The sequence below is a fragment of the Sus scrofa genome, chromosome 4 (assembly GCF_054392235.1).
Source record: "Sus scrofa isolate SSC_HxYL_T2T_F1_AM1 chromosome 4, Sscrofa_HxYL_maternal_Yorkshire_Landrace_v2.0, whole genome shotgun sequence".
Classification (NCBI taxonomy): Eukaryota; Metazoa; Chordata; class Mammalia; order Artiodactyla; family Suidae; genus Sus; species Sus scrofa.
This window is the reverse complement of record NC_139386.1, coordinates 109,950,155-109,970,207: the sequence shown is the minus strand read 5'-3', so window position 1 is coordinate 109,970,207 and position 20,053 is coordinate 109,950,155. Positions and strand designations below refer to the sequence as shown.

The window sequence follows — 20,053 nt, the reverse complement described above, 5'->3', positions numbered from 1 at the left end:
GGCTGAACCCCCAATTACCTAAACAACTGTATTTTTCAGTCTATCCTAGATCGTTGATATTCATGGATGGTGGCAGATTTCAAAGTGATAAAATTCTAGTCTGTTGTAAGGGTCTGGGCTGATCCACCCAGGTCAGTCAGAGGAAGGGGACTTAGAAATGCAGTGAACATCTCAGGAGTGCTCACTTTCCCGTCATAAGAATCAGACCCACTAATTCTCTGGTTGCTTCTGATTTTGTTGAATATATTGGGAGCATTTGCTTTTGGACACGACCTCAACATTAAATTTTGGAATATCTCAAAATTCCTAAAATAAAAATTCTTGGGTTATATGTTGCTTTGTGTTTGTTATACTTAGTCTCATATCTATACTACAAACACTCAGAAGACGATTGTCTTTATTTCTCATTAGAACACATCACCAATAATACTTGGTGCCATAAACTTTACGCCAATTTAGCGCCAGTGTAGACCTGCCACCAAGTTGGTTAGGAGTCTAATCCAAATAGTATCTTCAATTATCTAGAAGTAATTAGTAGTATTGTTTGCATTTACTTTATTTGTATTTTTGTAATTTTTGTCTTGATTATAGGGCTCTATTATACCTTTACATTGCTCCTAAGATAAAAGACTATAATCAAATGCAACCTTGTCTAAGGTGAAGAATGGATGCAAAGATTTATAATAAATGGGAAAAAATCAAAATGAGCAGTTGGTCAGTTGTGGATTCAGTCTAGGCAATTGAGGTTAAAGCCTTGCTTTTAATTTTTTCATCAATAGCAGAGGGGCTGAATATTTTTCCTTGAAACTTCTTGCATCAGAATGTATCTCTTTCATTTGCCTAAAGATGTTGACCAAGGATATGAAGGAGTCTGATGCTGTAATTATCTACTGGTATTCACCTAGGTAATCATCTGGTAAAACATTTAGTTTTTAAAATTATTTGCATCTTCTTGTTTGAATACTGAAGAGACCCACCATGATGCTACCTAAATACTGGGCTGCGGTAGAGGTGTTGGGGGTGGAGTTTCAGGCTTTTATTCATTCTATTTATGTTGAAGTTAAGTGAATTAGCTCATGCTCATAAGTCAGTTGTGCTGTTATCATTGGGTAATCATTCTGATCATTCATTATTTTTCATTCTTGGAGATCCAAATGGATGAAGTCATTTTATACGGCTGTACTCTTCATTATGGTAGCTATTAGCCAAATTAAAATAAATTAAAATTAAAAACTAAGGGAGTTCCTTGGTGGCCTAGTGGTTAAGGATCTGGCATTGTCACTGCTGCGACTTGGGTCACTGCTATGGTATGGGTTCAATCCCTGGCCTGGGAACTTCTGCATGCCACAGGTATGGCCAAAAAAAGGTAAAAATTAAGTTCCATGGTTCCAAATTAAGTTGACCAACAACGCTGGTCACCTACGTAAACACATTTTGTGGTGTAGCTTTCTGGGTTATGTATCTTCAAATCATCATGACTACATTTGTGGTTAGTGGCTACTGTACTGGACAGTGCCAATTTATAGAACATTTCTGTCACCATAAAAATTTCTATTGGACAAAGTTCTTCTAAAGTAAAAGACTGAAATCCAAGACAAGCCATAGAAATGCATCCTATATCCAATTATTTATTTGTAGAACAATATAATCTAAGTTACAGAGGCTTGTAGGATGAGGCTGCTGGGGCCTGGGCATGGGGGAGGAGGTGGCCTGAATCTTCCTTCTCAAAGCATGAACTGGCCCTTTGTGTCATGAGAGAGGATGAGCCAAATCTCTAGAGAAAGGGCAGGTGCAGATAAGCCATTTCCATTTTCCACTCCTGCAACTCCCAGAACCTTGAGTCCAGACCTGCCGCCAAGTCCTGCTTGCACAGAAGCCCAAACCAAAGAGTGTTTTGGACTAATTTTCTGGACGTTATTTCTTTGCAAAATCTAGCTTGTGCCTTTGATTAAGGACTTCTTTTTTTTTTTTTGCCATGAATTTAAATGAATCTGAACCTAGCAGTGTTCCCTACCAGCCATGGCATTTAGCATAGGCATTAACCAAAAGAAATAAGGCTTTGGGCAAGTAAGGATTATCACAGAGACTGAGCAGTGCAGTTCAGTGTTCCTGGACTGGATGTCTTTAAGTGAATATCATTCATTGTCTCCTTGTCATTGCCGCTGTGCAAGTAAACCTATCATAGACCGAAGTTCTTTCTCTGAGTTGGAAAAGGTGAGGAGAGTCTCCAGTGTTTCCTGCAGAAGCCACTTTTAAACTTGTAAAAACTTAAACTTAACAAATCACCAATCCCATCCTTTTCTCCAATATATCTTACTAGAACAATCTCTACTATATCAAGAAAGAGACTGAGTCAGAATGTTTTCATAAGATTGTTTAGTCATTCGCAAAAAGCACATGGGAGACAATTCTCATTACTTTTATCACATACTTCTTCAAAGTGGGCTTTGGGGGAACATGTTTTATATTCTTAGTAGATTGTAAGTCCCCTAAAACTGCTAATAATACATATTTGCATCCCATACGGTACCTGATTCAGCAGGAGATGCTCAGCCCCTTGCTTCAACTCCAAATATTTATGGAACAAATATTTGTTTCCATCAACAAATATTTATGGAACATACTGATGAATGAATAAGGAGTTTATGGGTGACAAATTTGTCTAGCTTGGTAGCTTTCAGCTGATATCTATAAAAATTTGGGGGGCAGATGGGAAAGAGGTACAAAATTTGGGAACAAACACAGATTGTGAGCTGATTGAAAGTGTATCACTTTGAAGCTTCCTTTGAATTTCCATAGGGTTATGATGGGACAGAAGACTTTTTTTCAAGGGCAACTGTGTTTCAATTGAGGTTCAGAGATGTGCATTCAGCCTTTCATCTCCTTTACAGAACTTCCTTTCTGACATTCTTCCTGGAAGTAGGAAACCTAAAATACTGCATAAATTTGTATCATAGTGTTTGGGGTTGATGGCTGAGGGGCATAATAATGGATTTAGCTGACACTGAAAATAATTTACAGAAAAACCTTGAAATCCATCCTCATCTTCAATATTTCCAAGATAAGAGAATTGTAGATATATGCTGAAGAACCATAAAAGGGAGTTTAAAAAGTAGAACCTCTTTTGGGTTTTACCAATAGCGGTCACCTACATAGGCACATTTTGTGGTGTAGCTTTCTAGGTCATGCATCTTTAAATCGCCGTGACTATATTTGTCTCTTGTCCCAACAGTTTTTCTGGTGTCTCTCCTGCCGAAAAGGTTTCAATTAGAGCCTGGAAATGGTTGATACCGAGCTCTTGCATGGTGCTTGCCAACATGGGAATTGCTTTTAAACGTGGCTGTTTTTCATCCAAAAAAAAAAAATCCCCCCTTCCTGCCCTGGAGTTAGAAGAGATTAGTCTCAGACAGGCGGTTAGCTGATTTTTAATGTCAAAGAAACTTAATTTGCAAACTCGTTAGAAACTCTTTAGTAAAAGCTGCCTAGTAAAACAGATGATTAATATTGGTAAGCTCCTCATTTGCATATTAATTAGTCTCCATACTCAACTAATTAAAACTGCACTGCCTTTTTGAGGACTTCCTTCTACACTGTTGATCTTGTTTCTATGTATAAGCATGTATTTTAATGAAAATAAGAGTTAGTGATTAGGTCTGTACTTTTCTAATGTACTAATTTTTTTCATCTGTGACACTTGGGATCCCTTGAGAAGTTATAGGACCATCTCTAGGTAGCCATTTCATTGGCCCACAGAGCACTTTTTTCCCCAGGTTATGTGTCCTTCAATTTTCAAGGGAGGAAAATAGTTGGATTATCCATGACTGGTAACAATCGGAAATAAGAAAGGCAGAAAATTGTATTTCGGTATTTGTTTTCAATATTTGTATTTCTCCATAATATTTCAATATTTTGTTTTCCATATTTGTCTGGCTCTATAAAAGTATACTTCTAGTACGGTATTTTTTGACATTTAACCTTAGCTACTCTAAAATTTAGTCTACTTTTTAACTAAAAATGTTAATTAGAAAATTACTGAGTAGGAAAGTAGGCTAATCTAGTTCCAAAAATCATGCACAGAAAGCCAAGTTATTGGGCATAAGACCTTAGCTCGTATTGGTAAGAGCCTATTTCCATTGTGGGCAAAACAAAACCAACTAAATAAATAAAAATACCTATGAAAATAAACAATCTTTGAGTACAGTGCTCTCAAATGAGATTCAAGAGAAATTATATTAGTCCCAATCAGGCAACATTGGCCAAACTGCTAGACTTTTCTCTCAGCTACAAGAACCAAAACCAAAATGCAGGGAGTGCCTGTCTCAGGCATTTTCTCATGACACCGATCCCCAAATTGAGTTAGATGTCATTTTTAGGTTCTTCCAGAGCACTGTTGATTACACTTCCAATAGACCACATGTTATAGTACTATCATCATATCTTTACTTACACTCTTTACTGGATGATTCTCCATAGCAAGGCCTCTATATTGCTCATTATTATATCCCCCAAAAGCTTATCACAGTGCTTGTGATATAGTATGTACTAATTAAGTAATTTCTGGATAAATGGGTAAACAAATAACACATGGATTTAACAATAAACACGTTATGTGTTATATCTATTACTACATAACAATAACCCCCAAACTTAGAGACTAAAACCAATGTTATTTCTCATGATTCTGAGAGTTGGCTGGACTCTTCTGCTCTCTCATGGTGAACACCATGGTTCCCTCATGGTGCTGCATTCAGTTGTGGGTCTTCAGGGGTTACACTCAGCTGGGACAGCCAAGAATCTGGAATTCTCTCTCCATATGTCTTTCATCCTCAAGTCAGCTCCTAGGCGCTCCTACCATGGTAGCAGTAGTGTTCTAATCTATCCAGTGTCTTATGCCTCCTTTGCAGAACTTCCTTTCTGACATTCTTCCTGGCAGTAGGAAACCTAAAGGCATTGTATGAATTTGCACTGTATTTGTTGTAACCTCCTTCTAATATGACTTCCCCTTCTGCAGAGACTTAAAATGATAAAATCTATATTTATCAGACTCCCTTGCAGCTAAGATCCTTGATGACTTAGCTTCACCTCATCAGATGAACAGTATGAGAACTTGGAAACTAAGTCTAGTGGGAAACTAAGTCAAGTGGGAGCTTGAAGGGCATTAAAGGGCATCGGCTTTTGCTAGCATGAATAACAGCAGCTGGAGCATGGCTTTGGGGACAAGAGTCGTGGTTGGAGTCATGTCCCGAGTGCATGGGTTTGATGATATGATCTCAGAGTCTGCAGCAGGTGTGGCACCTTCTGGACTCTTAGCATGTAAACTGTAGCAGAGGGAGCGGTTCCCTTGGTGGGCTGCTTCAAAGGTGATGTTTGAGAGGCATTTTTCGTGAAGATCTTGCCTAATGCTCACCTATCTAGCCCTTTTAGTACTTTTGTAGGCACCAAAGTCCTTTTCTGTTTAAAATAGCCAGCATAGTTTCTGTTTTCTGCACCGAACCCTGATAGGTAGATTTCCTTCCAAAATTATAATGGGGTTTCCATGAAACATTTTATGTAAGAGTGATTGGCACAAAGTAAGAACTCATTTTCTTCTCTTATAATTTGTATATACAAAGTCACAGATGAAACATCCAAATGTTTTGAAAGATTTTGATGACTGACTTTTTCCTCTGTGTCTCTTTCACTTAGTTTTCAGTTGGCCTGTAAATACAATCTTTAATCAAAAACCTAGAGTCACACCATGTACAAACAGAAATATAGAGATGCAAAATACATCCTTCTCTTAGTCCTTTAACAAAGGTTTATTGGCTATATAATAAGATTAAGTGTCTGATCCTGACCTCGGGCAAATCATTTTAGCTCCCTGAGCCTCAGTTTTCTCATTTAAAAAAAAAAAAATCAAAGAATTGGACTACATCATTTCTAAGTTTTCTTTCTTCCTTTCTTCAGAATTGTTCTTTATATCACTAAAAAATTAACTCCCAATTTTGATCTGCACATATGCAATCTCAGTTTGTCTCAGGGCTCTAGGCTCCTCTAGTGGTTTGGAATTTTGTGAGAAGAATTGACCATGTGTTTTTATGCACTCTTTATTTCTCAAAGCAGCCAGGACCACCACTCCCTTATCAATCATAATATGTTTTCTTGACCCAGAGAATCATGGATCTAAGACTCCTACACATAATTCTTCCTTCATTTTCACATTTAAGAAAGCACTAGCTTCATCACTGGCAACATTTAGTGAACATCTATTTATTATATACTTTGTATTTTCTTATGCACAAAGTATTGCATACTTATTTTCTTAGTGCCCATTTTAACATCTGCAATGCTCTATGTACTCTTCTGAGATGAGGAAACTAAGGCAAGAGAGAAGATAAGCAGGTTGCCTAGGGCCACAGAACTAGTAAGTAGCAGCACTAGACTTGACTAGGCTTATTTGAACTGAAAGCCTCTTAATCACTGTAGTAGATGGCATCTCAATAATAATAGTGATGCTAATAATAATAATAACAAGAATTTTGAAAACTGTTGTTTTAGATAACTTTTATTGAGCACTTACTATATGCCAAGTACTCTATTTTTTTATTCTTATTCTGAATTCAGTCTCAGAATTTATAGCCTAAATCCCATTGTAACCTCCGTTTTATAGAGGAAGAAATGGAAGAATCTCTCTTTTTTTTTTTTTTTTTTTGGTCTTTTTTTGTCTTTTTAGGGCCACACCCATGGCATACAGAGGTTCCTAGGCTAGGGGTCCAATTGGAGCTGTAGCCGCTGGCCTACATCACAGCCATAGCAACGATGGATCTGAGCCATGTCTGCAACCTATACCACAGCTCATGGCAATGCTAGATCCTTAACCCACTGAGCAAGGCCAGGGATCAAACCCACGTCCTCATGGATGCTAGTCGGATTTGCTAACCACTGAGCCACGACAGGAACTCCTGGCGTTAAGAATCTTAACCAAAGTTGTTCAGCCAATCATTGGTGGGGCTGGGCTGTGAGCTTATGGAGCCAGAGTGGTCCTACATGTCATGCCTCCTGTTTCCTAAAATAGAGATGGTATTGGGGGGAAAATCTTGACTCTGCCTTAATTTGTGGAAAAAATCAATTGTTTGCATAATTAAAAGTCATGTAAGTAACAAGCACATGACTCACAACTGCTTCTGCCCATCACTGTGCCATGACACCAGGACTGGGAACCACTACCAGAGGCTTGTGAGCTCAGAGGGACTGTGTATGTGGTGTGGACACATAGGCTCCTCTTCACATTGGTGCATGAGGACTGAAACAACCCTCTTCGTCATCCTCCCAGAGCTACAGAGTTTCTGACCCTCTTCCTAGCAAGGTGATGGTGGTTCTGGGAAACCACTTTATATTTTTGTTTTCAACACAATTTTTTACTGTTATGTAGTTGTGGGTTTAAAATTTATTTTTTGGGGAAAAAAGTATGGCCAGTAAAAGATCTGAATCAATCTTCTAAGTGAAGTAGATGCTGGCTCGAATGGATACGGAGAAAAATTATAAATCCAAGCAATTAATTATTAAACACCAAACAGCCAAGGATAGTACCTGTGGGCAGAGAGGCCCTCTCCTTTGAGGAGGTAAAAAATAATTGCAAGCACAGAGTCACTGAGATGTCACACTGGGAAGCATGGGGTGCACAGAGCAGTTGTTGTTTTCCGTTGGCTGAGCCACATTAAAAGAAAGGTGGAGATCTAAGAAGAAAGTATTTAAAAAAAACCCCTTGGGGAATTTCTTTAATAACTATGCATGAAAAGGAATAAGTGATAATGAGAGCCAGGGAGAAAGGCAGTAAAGGATGTTTACTCTGGGCTGCAGGGAGCTCCATGAGTCCCAAGGCTTTCAGGCCCTGAAAGAGCACTGGTATGGCACATAGTAGGTGCTCAAAAATTATTGAAATAACCAGAAGTCAATGACTGTATGGATGCCTTTCCCCCCTAAGTTTGAGAAAAGAGGAAACTTTATAAATATTATTGAAATTGTATCTGTTATGGATGGAGTGCTTATGAGTGCCGTCCCCACCCCCTGTCACGTTCATATGTTGAAGTCCTAACCCCTGCAGTGTGATGGTATTTAGAGATGTGGGCTTTGGGGGGTAATGAGATGACATCACAGGTGTGGGGCCCTGGTCCAATGGGATTAGTGCCCTTATAAGAAGGACACTGGAGAGCGTGGGTTTACTCTCCCTCTCCCTCCTCTCTCTTTCTCTCTCCCTCCCTCATTCTTCCTCTCCCTCTCCCCCTTTCTCTTCTTCTTCCTCTTCTTCTCCCTCTCCCCAGCTACAAAAGAAGAAGTTATGTGAGGACATAGAAAGAAGAGGGCCATCTGCAAGCCAGGCAAAAAGTCCTTCCCAGAAACCAAAAAGCCTGGCACCTTGGTTTGGGACTTCTCAGCCTCCAGATCTGTTAGAAATAAATATCTGGTGTTTAAACCACGTGGCTCTGGTATTTGGTTATAGCAACCTTAGCAGACTAAGACAGTCCCTATACCCATACCCGAGTCCTTATATATCTTCGAATTGTGTTCTACCTGGGAATAATTATACCATAGTATCTACATTATACATTATATATACATTTATATGTATACATTAGTATACATTATGTATACATTATATATACATTTATATGTATACATTAGTCTTTTTAGTGTTTTGTTTTTAAATAAATAGTTAACTCTGAATGTAAAATAACTTCCCAGTTGAATGAATATCATACTATTTTCTATGACTCAGAAGTCCATGTCCAAGAAGAAGTTGGTATTCAAATTTGGGGCCATGCATATGCACACTGTGATATATGGACAATTGGCTAAAGGGGATTTGCTGTATAGCACAGGGAACTCTACTCAATATTCTCTGATAATCTGTATGGGGAAAGAGTCTGAAAAAGAATGAATATGTGTATGTGTATAACTGAATCAGTTGTACAGCAGAAATGACCACAACACTGTCAACCAACCATACCTCAATAAGACTTTAAAAAACGAAGAACAAGAATACCAGAGGAGTTTCCTGGTGGCATAGTGACGTAAGAATCCAGCATTGTCCCTGCTGTGGCTTGGATCTCTGCTGCGGTGTGGGTTTGATCCCTGTTCCCGGGACTTCCACATCATGCAGGTGTGGCAAAAAAGGAGGGAAGGAAGGAAGGAAGAAAGAAAAATAGAGAGAAGGAAGGAGGGAAAGAAAGGAAGGAAGAAAAGACTAGAAAGAGGCGAAAACAAAACAAACTAAAACATGGGAACATTACCAGGGGCCTGCCGTCAATGTGGAGGTACAACATGTAGGCCTCGTACCAAAGAACTTCTGGTTTCTACAGTATGGGTAAGGCACAAACCCATACTTTGCAGCTCACTTTCTCTTGTTTTCTCTCTCTTTCTTTCTTCCTCGTACTGGGCCTCTGGGACACATAATAGATTGAAAAGCAAACAGAGGCCACGTGGCCCCAAGATGGGGTGTGCTGGCCATAGGACGGGGCTTCCATAATAAGCACTTTTCAGAGGAGGTTCCAGTCCCCAGGGACCTGCTTCCTGAGGTTGAGTTTCTGGGCCGCAGAGCATCGGCAGACATATTTCTCTCTCCCACAGTCCTCCTCGCAGCGAATACAAATCATTTCTGAACGTCAGATAGAGGAAGTACTAGCAAGTCCCAGCTATGAGAGGTCTTGCTTCACCTGTGGGAGCAGTCCCTTCCGTGGGAACACACAGCCAAGAGATGATAGCTTTTTCCAAACTTTATCCTAAGGGTTAGTGTCTCCTTGGGAAAAAGGTATCATAATCAAGTAGCTGAATTCTGGAGACAAGGGTCAATCTAATCTCTACTCATTGACTGTGATCCTCAGGACCTCCTGAGACTTTCCCCTGTTCTGTCGAATGGGACTAAGACTTTCCTCCCTACCTGCCTTGGTGAGTTGATCTCTGAAATGAATGAGGCACATTCAGACATACAAAATCCTTCCGTAAGACATAATATTCTACACCAGTGGGGGGCAGACTCTGGTCCACAGGCCAAATCCATCCCTCTGCTTGTTTGGTATGGCCTTCAAGCTAAGAATGGTTTTTACATTTTTTTTTTTTTTTTTTTTTAGGGCCACACCTGCAGCATATGGAAGTTTCCAGGCTAGGGGTCAAATTGGAGCTATAGCTGCCAGCCACAGCCACAGCCACAGCAACGCCAGATCCAAGCTGAGTCTGTGACCTACACCACAGCTCACAGCAATGCCAGATCCTTAACCAACCGAGCAGGGCCAGGGATAGAACCTGCATCCTCATGGATACTAGTTGGGTTTGTTTCTGCTGAGCCACAATGAGAACTCCTACAGTTTTAAATGGCTGAGAAGAAGACTTTATGACATGAAAACTGCATGAGATCCATATTTCAGTGGCCACATGAATGAGTGTAAATGCTCGTGTGCTTATGCATTATGGGTGGCTAATTTAACACTACCATGTCAAAGCTGTATGGCCCCCAAAGCCCAAAACATTTGCCATCAAGCTCTTTACAGGAAAAGTTTACCAATACCTGCTCCACCCAGTTTAAGGGATCCTTCTCTTTTTATTAAATGGATGCACTTTAACTTACATGATTCTTAATGAGCAACTGGGCCTGCTACTGAGGCCAGGAAGGATGAGAGCTGCCCTGGCCATAGTGTTGGGCATGCCCAGGAGCTCTGTATCATCCGGCAGAAGTGGTGTAACATAGAGCACAGGCTGGACAGGCCCTCGAGATGTAATAGTCACACGAGCAGGTCCTTCTCCATGGCTGATCTTCTTTGCTCCATTCCTATGGTCTTAGGTCAGGAGAGAGGAAAAGCAAGCCTTGTTTAGAGATGGCTCTGTGTGATTTAGTGATACCAGTAGAAGTGGATGGCACAGGATTACAGCCCCTGCTCAGGGTGGCTCTGAGGGACAGTCAGGAGAGAAAATGAACTCTGGAAAGTGAACTTTGACGGGGACACTAGTGTCCTTTTCTTAGGAGAGATGGCCTGAAGTTAGACTCTATTCTTTTTCATAAGCAGTAGCTGATCCTTTGGTTGGATGCTCAGGGGACAGGGAAGGCACAAGATTGGAGGGTTGATTGCAAGAAGGTTTGGAGCGGTAGGTGGAGGACCCCTGAGAGTAGTCTAGAAATGTGAGACTATCAGTGTCTCATGTACATGTCTACCCAGAAGAGAAAGATTTTAAGCATGGAGAGGAGATCACCTACTCTATGAATTGTCACCCTTCTCCCCCAGGTACCCCCAGGCTTGTTCAAAAGGCTCATGAACAACCATCACTGGTCATGATGGTAAAGTCAAGAATTTTGCTAGACTTAACATCGGAGACTTCTCTTCTGTTCTGATGTTGGCTTTTGCCATTTCTGAGTGCCTAACTTGCTCTGTGTTAACCAACTTGGGATCCTAATACGGTACCATCTTCCTTAGGGGCCTGGCCAACCTCTGGTAACACTGGACTCTTGCCTTCATGTGGGAAGGCAGAACTTTGTCCTCCCTGGAGTAGATCTGTGCTCTAGGTTGAGACATGTTTTCCGTGCCCACCATGCTTCTAACTCCTAGTTTTCGGTGGACATAATGGCACCCAACTCATTGCCAGGGCATCCCACACAGCCCTGGTTCTGACCAAGGAACTCCATTGAAGGAAAGCAGTGGGATTCGCAGGATTTATTCCCTATTATCCTGAAGCAGCTGGCCTTAGAGAATACTAATGACAACTAACATTTACATGCCAGGCACTGGTCTAAGAACCTCACATATGCCAGCTCATTTCACCCTTGTAACAGCTTCCTGAGATAATTACCATTATTATATCAATCCCTAACAAGAGGACACTGAAGCAAGAATGGTTAATAAACTGCCTCTGGTCAATCTGTTAGTGAAGGGGGGACTGAGCTTTGAATCCAGATGGTAACCAGCACTGTACACTGCCTCCAATAGAGGAGAACAGTTCACCAAAGGCTTAGGATGGAGCCTCACTAGAAGCAAAGCAGGAGAGGTTGCAGCATGGTCCTAGGAGGTAAACTTTATTCTCTGAACCAATGGACAACTTATGGTACCATTTCTGTCATAGAAAGAGTGTACCTCAGGGAACTATATTCAATGACTTATAATAACCTATAATGCAAACGAATGGATATACGTATGTATAACTGAATCACTTTGCCGCATGCTTGACACATAAATCCACTATACTGCAATTAAAAATTTTTAAATAAAAAATGAAAAAAAAAAGAATCTACCTATCTGGGAATCAAGAAGGTGGAAGTAGGAGTTATGCCTCACTCCCACTTAGGAAACTCTGCTTACGTTCCCCATAGCTCAGGGCCCTGCTGACACAGAGGATATATAATCTAAGGGAGGAACAGCGTGGGGGATAAAGCAGTAGTCCCACTGAATTTAAAGCTGAGTCTGTCACCTGGCCATTCATGGATTCCTCATGTCAAAGGAACAGGCAACGGTGGGGGGCGGGGGGATGTGTTCTGATGCAGTCAGGGCTTTTGAGCTCAACTATTTAAGGGGGATATATCAGTTAAGGTGCATTTGGCCTTAAATGACTACTGCAGCAATACATTTCAAAGTGACCTAAGTCGTAACAGCCTAAATCGTGGAAAGTCTGAAGGAAGGAAATCTCAGGGTGGAGTTAGTGGCCCAGCAGTGTCCTCCAAAAGCCTGGCTCTCCAACCCCTCATTCCTTCCTCTTCAGCTGCTTGGTAATGTGTCCCCACATGGTGCCAAAGTGGCTGCTGCAGAGCCCAGAGGGAGGGAATGAGGGAGGCAAAGAGCCAGGGATGAAGAGGCAGAGCGCAGAGGATTTGTAGGGCAGTGAAAACACTCTGTATGGTACAATGATGCTATCATTTTACATTTGTCCAAACCCATAGAAGGCCCAGCATCCAGAGTGACCCCTAAGGTGTAGGCAGTTCCCGTTGGTGTGATCTTGGTGTGACTCTATCTCACTTCCATTTGTTCCTGGTCATTTTCTGACCCTGACTTTCCAGCTTTTCCAGTGAGTCAATGAGCTTCAAAATACCTCTTCAATAGATCTTTCTTGTCTATTTAGATTTGCAAGAATCGACTTTCCTTGTTTGTGGTTAAGAAATCTGATGGATAGCCTGGCTGTTGCATTGGTTCATTGAACATGAGGTTTTCTCTCTCTCTGTTGTTGCTCTCTTTTGGGGGTTCTCAGAGGGTTTCAAAAGATGGCCAGAGAGAAAGTATACTGTTACTAGAATGTAAGCCATATATACCAAATCTCTGCATTGTTTTAATAGCCTTCCCTCAGTAAAATTCAGGTCATACAAGTCCTGAAAGGTATCCTGGGAAAAGGGATAGAGCCGCTCACAAATACCATTTATCGAGAACTTCAGAGGAGCCAGGTGCTCTGAAAATACTTTAGTATGGATTCAATTCTCACATCTTCCCGAGAGGAAGCCATTACTGGTTGTCTGTGTTTTGCAGATGAGGCAGCTGGTTTGAAGCTTGGTCACACAGGGGACAAATGACCCCTGTCTACCTGACTGGGTTTCTCCAGTGTTCCAGGTCATGACGTTCATTTTCTTAGGCTGTCAGAAATGAACGTGACAGACTTGACCCTACCACACCTCCAGAGTCAAAGTTAATATCAAAAGCATCTATCTTGGAGTGCATCCAAAGGATTTTGTTCTGGAAGGACCACAAAGACATTGATCACTTTTTAATGTAGAGTAAGGTCAGGGGCACAAATGCTGAGGTGACCTGTAAAGTGTGTCTCCGGGCAATGAAGTCATTTTAACTGAACTTCACCTGCCTTGCCCTGGACTCATTTATGGTGCTTGTCCACCCACACGCCCTCTGAGAGAAAGTGCCACCTCCTCCCAGCCCCTGTAGCTGAAGCTGACACTTTTTATACGAATTGCTGATGGGCCGTGGACAACGTGCCCAAAGGTCACCAGTTTGTAGACTAGCCTGTGGCTTAGGCAGCCAATCTTGAAAAGATGGGCCATTCCAATAGCTCTCCTGGAAACTGGGAACTGGGAACCAGAGAGATTGCGTGATTTAGCCATGCAGCTGAAGGAAGAAGGATGCTCTGATGTCAAACTGCTTAAAATATCACCCGAGGAGTTCCCGTCGTGGCGCAGTGGTTACTGAATCCGACTAGGAACCATGAGGTTGCGGGTTCGATCCCTGGCCTTGCTCAGTGGGTTAACGATCCGGCGTTGCCATGAGCTGTGGTGTGGGTTGCAGACGTGGCTCGGATCCTGCGTTGCTGTGGCTCTGGCGTAGGCTGGCGGCTACAGCTCCGATTCGACCCCTAGCCTGGGAACCTCCATATGCCGCGGGAGCGGCCCTAGAAAAGAGAGAAAAGACAACAACAAGAACAAAAAATAAAATAAAATAAAATACCACCCTAAAGCTAATGTCATGAGGAGGCAAAGTCTATGCTCTGTAAAATAGAGGACAAGGAAGTTGGTTGGTGGGAAGAAGAAGAGTATGTGGACACAGACACAGAGATATTCAGAGAGAGAGGGAAAGAAAGGGGACGAGCTAAGGGGAGGCAGAGGAAAGAAGCAGAGATGCTGTGAAAGAAACCTGGCCCTGGGGCTTCTGGGATTTTCTGAATTTCCCTGGAAACTTTGGTGGATCTCTGTTCCTTACAATTGCATGGGCCTGTTTGAAACTTTGTCATCAACCTTTAAAAAGGAAGTTTATGAACTAATTTATCTCTCATCTTTTTAGTTTTATCCCTCTTGTGACCTAACAAATCCAAAAGCTGGAACTAAGAGAAAAGTGAAATGGAAAGTGAGAAGTTGGGGGACCCCGCAAACATAAAAACCAGACTCTGAGTGAGAAAATTTGATTATGCTGTGCTGAGACCTGGGCTTTTATAACCTCTCTGTTCCCCTCTGTGGATAAAGTCAGAACTGAGAGCATTATTCATCTCATAAATTCTGAAAGCAGAAGGAACAAGAAATTCTTTCTTTTCCTCTTTCCATTTCTTGACTATGAACCAAACACATCAATCCACTTCTTTACAAAAGATTTTCTATTTCTTTTTCTTTTTTTTTTTTTTTTAAGATTTCCTTGGAGTTCCCATCGTGGTGCCGTGGAAATGAATCCGAATAGAAACCATGAGGTTGCCAGTTCGATCCCTGGCCTTTCTCAGTGGGTTAAGGATCCACTGTTGCCGTGAGCTGTGGTGTAGGTTGCAGACGCGGCTCGGATCCCATGTTGCTTTGGCTCTGGTGTAGGCCGGGGGCTACAGCTCCGATTCGACCCCTAGCCTGGGAACCTCCATATGCCACGGGTGCAGCCCTCAAAAGATAAAAAGACAAAAAAAAAAAAAAAAAGATTTTCTTTCTCTGATTCAACAACCTGCTACCTGCTCTATGTAAGTCCAAGGTACTCTGGACACTTGAATCCTTCCTCTAAAATGACAGGCAGGTGGTTTGAGTGAGAAAACCCAGAGTGGGAGTTCCCTGGTGGTTTCAGCCGGTTAAGGATCTGGCATTGTCATTGCTGTGGTGTGAGTTTGATCCCCGGCCTGGGACTTTCTACAGGTTTCAGAGGCAAATAAATAAGGGGGAAAAAAAAAAAAGAGCTGAGCGACACTTTGCTGTATCATCTAACCCCCACATTTCTCCTTCACACTAATTTGCTTCCGACCAAAGCCGTGTCAGTTAACAAAGACTGAGGGTCCCTCTCCCTTTCTGAGCACATGATACTGATCCCCTGGAACAGCCCAGCTGATGGAGGCACTGAAGATGGTTTCATCTTAGGCTGTTTGGCTTTCAAAGCTCCTTCAGCCAATCCACAGAGAAGAGTCTTCCAGGCTCCTCCCTGTTTCTCTAGCCTCTTCTACGCTGTTGTTTTAATTTGCTTAGCAGAGCATGAAATATGAGTTAGCAAAAGACCGTAGTGCAGTGCCCACGCCCCTGCCCTCTTGACACAAACTTCTAGGGTTCAAGTCTTGCCTGTGTTCCTTACAAATGGATAGAACTCTCTGAGCCTCAGTCTCCTCATTGTCAGATGCGGATGATATTAGTTTCAACTGTAGGACTGAGTTAATATCTACAACGGGTCCAGGATATGCTGCAAGTGTTTGCTACATCAGTAAACGCACATGCTCCAAGGAAAGGAGACGCCTCCTCCTCGAAGGAACAGAGCTTTGCTTAAAAAGAACTGAATTGTGTTTCTGGTTATAAAGGGAATTTGTTTCCTTGCAGGAAATTTCCACTTGCTAATTCATCTTTACTAGGCTACAGAATATTTTAGAGAAAGTGTTTCGAATTATAGGTAACTTGTTTTTTACAGGAAAAAAAAAGAAAAGAAAATATGGAAATGCACCATTTAAGTTGAGGTTAATTAACTGGCAATTTGGAGGATGGAAATCCGTAACAACAACAACAACAACAACAAAGACTTTGAAGCAGTTGTGCCAAAAGACCTTAGCTGAATCCCAGCTCTGCAAGCTTTTAACTATTTGACCCTTGGAAGGGCCTTCCTGTCCTTGAACGCCAGTTACTGCATCACAGGGACACTCTTCCCCAGTCCTCAGGGTACTCGTGAGAATGGAGTAAGATGCAGGACATAGCGTGTGGCACTGAATGATGCAATCAGTCAGTGTATGAACATGAACTTCAAAGTCGTTTCTACCGAGTTCAGACACAGAGCTCTTTGGTGTTGGGCTCAGGACCTAATGACATCTTCTTTAGGCAAATGTCTACTCAGCTGGGTCATCTGATGGCCTACGAAGGGAGAAAGTCACTGACAAGTGATGAAAAGAGGACTAAAGAAGGAGAACATAGAAAATCGTATAGGAATAAGACAGTTTCAAAGTTTAGTAGTCTGGGGTCTTTAGAGTAGATAAAAATACCCTTGCAGACCTAAGTCACCTCTGAGGGCCTCACTACCTTACAGCCTAACATGATGACTGTCATTCCCATGGCCCAAGACTCCTGGCATGTGCAAAGCTCCACAGAGAAGACATCCGAAAGATCCCATTAGGGCCACAGGGGGAAGGGACTTGGAGGAGAGAGTCACCATATTGTCTCAGGTCATTTGAAAAATGAGTCTTAAGACTATGAAGGAGAATAGCAGAAATTGACAAAACATTGTAAATCAACTGTAATAAAAATTTTTTTTTTGAAAAGACCAGAAAGGAGGTTGCTTGAGGTCCCAGCTCCTCATTTCAGGACCTTAAAAGATTTGAAAGCGGATTGGGGCTCAATGGGTGAAGAACCCGACATACTTTGATCCCTGGCTTTGCTCAGTGGGTTAAGGATCTGGTGTTGCCGAAAGCTGCAGCATAGGTCACAGATGTGGCTCAGAACTGGTGTGGCTGTGGCTGTGGTGTCGGCTGACAGCTGCAGCTCTGGACCCCTAGCCTGGGAACTTCCATATGCTGCAGGTTCAGTTCTAAAAAAAAAAAAAAAAAAATTTCAAAGGCCTGGGGGACACCCTTCACTAACTATATGGGGCGGGGCAGGGGGATCATTTGGATCCTAGTTAATGTCTGCTCCTGTCTGCTGGGCAGAGTACAGTCTCCCCTTAGGCAGGAGAAGAGGGCCCGTGACAGAAACGACAGGCTGGGAAAGGTGAGAATGGTCCCAGCTCAGGGAAGGTCTCCGGTAGAGACACACAGGACCGAAGGCAGGCAGCCCCTCGCCACAGGTGGTTCAGCGCTTGGCTGCTGGAGCCAGATGTCAGGGTTCCAACCCACGTTGTCATCTTATTTGCATGACCTCCTGGTTGATCTGACTTAAACTCTTCTGTGTAAAATAAATACCTTACAGCAATGTTGTGAGGGCAATTATGTTGACACACATAAAGCATTTAAAAGGCTGCCTGGCACACGACAAGAATTTGACCAAGGTTAGCTATTGTCACAGCCACGCTTCACATACGTGTTAGTTTCCTGTGCTTCTAACAATGGATGACTGGTTGCCTCAACTCCACTTAGCAAAAACAGTGTTGTGATGGACACGTTCAGACTTTCACTCGATGTGCATTTTTTGAGCACCTAGTACATGCTGGGCAATGCTGTTCTTTGGGCCTGTGCAAGAGTTCGGTTCCCAGACACGTACACTCAAAGAATATGTATACTTGGTTACTTGGGAGTTCCCATCATGACTCGACGGTAATGAACCTGACTAGTATCCATGAGGCTAAGGGTTCAATACCTGGCCTCGATTAATAGATTAAGGATCCGGCATTGCCATGAGCTGTGGTGTAGGTCGCAGACGCGGCGGCTCGTATCCTGCGTTGCTGTGGCTGTGGTGTAGGCCGGTAGCTATAGCTCCAATTTTTTTTTTTTTTTTTTTGGTCTTTTTACCATTTCTTGGGCCACTCCTGCGGCACATGGAGGTTCCCAGGCTAGGGGTTGAATCGGAGCTGTAGCCGCCAGCCTACACCAGAGCCACAGAAATGCAGGATACGAGCCGCATCTGCAACCTACTCCACAGCTCAGGGCAATGCCGGATCCTTAACCCACTGAGCAAAGGCAGGGATCAAACCCGCAACCTCATGGTTCCTAGTCAGATTCGCTAACCGCTGCGCCACGACGGGAACTCCTACAGCTCCAATTTGATCCCTAGTCTGGGAACCTCCATATGCCGCAGGAGCAGCCCTTAAAAAAGACAAACCAAAAGAATGGCTTACTTGCTTAAATTCACTGAATGTTGGACCTACTCACAAGTTTCTGTATTTGCTAGTAACCTGGGAGGACTCTTGTTTCTCCTCACCTTTGTCAATCAACGCCCCGTGTCATCCGAATGTTTAAAATTTTGCCAATCTGGTGAACGTAGTATTTTAATTTTCACTTCTGTGGAGAGTGAGATTGAGCATGTCTTCATATACTTGTTAGCCTCTCCTATATCTTTTCAGAGAATTGTCTAGATGTATATTTTGACTGTTTTTCAGGGTATCCTGTCTTGCTGTTGTTGTAGATTTGAAGTTGTTCCTTGTACATTCTCGGTCTGTAGCACTTGCTAATATTGGATATTGGAAATATTTTCTCCCAACTCATCATCTTTTTATCATCTATGTTTAGGAGAAGTCCTGTGGTACACTCGGTTCCGTTCCCTACTAGACTGATTTAACCCTCCATGTATAGATATGGCTGGTCAGGAAAAGAAGTACACTATTTCTGGACATAAATACTATTTATCTCAGTCTCAACTGTTCTTCTACACACAATGTGCAGCATCCATTAAAAAGTTACAGGACATGTAAAAATCAAGAGGAAAAAAACAGTGCCAAAACACAAAGCAAGCAGAGAATCTATTCTAGATGTTCAAATGAGCAGACCAGACTTTCAATAACTCTGATTCATATGCTAAAGCATGTAATGGGAAGGAGGACACGAAGCAGGAAGGAATTTCAGCAGCGATGGAAACCATAATAATGAGTCCAAAAGTTATACTTTTTTTTCCTTTTTTTTTTTAGGGTTGCGTTGGCAGCTCATGGAGGTTCCTAGGCTAGGGGTCGATAGGAGCTATAGCTGCCAGCCTACACCACAACCACAGCCAGGCCAGATCTGAGCCGAGTCTGTAGCCTACACCACAAGTCACGGCAACACCAGATCCTTAACCCACTGGGCGAGGCCGGGGATCCAACCTGCGTCCTCATGGATGCTAGTCAGATTTGTTTCCTCTGTGCCATGACAGGACCTCCCATACATTCTATTTTTAATTCTTCCAGTAATTTCCCTAAAATTTTAGAGATCTTTTCTTATGTTCATTCCCCCCCTCCCCCTTGCTCTTGCTCTCTTGCCTTCTCTCTCTCTGTTAGTTTGTTTGCTTTTGTGTCTCTCTTGATTTTGCTGTTTGAGAGTTTGGCCAGTTCATCAACTTCTCTCTCACTTCCCTGGCACCCCTAGGGCTGAGACGGAGGGACAAAATGGTTTGCCATCTTGTCGGGAAAAGGAAACTTTCCCCCATTCACGGCTTGACGATCTTTAAGCAGTGAATGCTTTGAGAGAAGTGACCTTCCGGAAAAATATCAAGAAATCACTACAAGCCTTAGTTAAATGCAGCATCTATATGGGCTTAAGAAAAGGGTTA

General features: G+C 42.4%; 1 protein-coding gene and 1 long non-coding RNA gene across 15 annotated transcripts in view; one reads left to right on the top strand and one right to left on the bottom strand.

The window, feature by feature from the left end:
- Positions 1–20,053, top strand: part of SLC22A15 (solute carrier family 22 member 15) — a 255,205-nt gene that overhangs the window by 125,774 nt on the left and 109,378 nt on the right. The window lies entirely within an intron of this gene.
- Positions 1–20,053, bottom strand: part of LOC102165975 (uncharacterized) — a 43,357-nt gene that overhangs the window by 5,576 nt on the left and 17,728 nt on the right. For 2 of the 8 annotated variants that reach the window (XR_014844433.1, XR_014844438.1), the window contains exon 5: positions 2,360–5,697. The exons of 3 other annotated variants lie outside the window; for them this stretch is intronic. This is a non-coding gene — a long non-coding RNA (uncharacterized LOC102165975). Of the gene's footprint in view, positions 1–2,359; positions 5,725–10,698; positions 10,809–20,053 lie in introns of those variants that run through there. 3 more of the 8 variants (XR_014844435.1, XR_014844436.1, XR_014844439.1) reach the window with 3 other exon arrangements.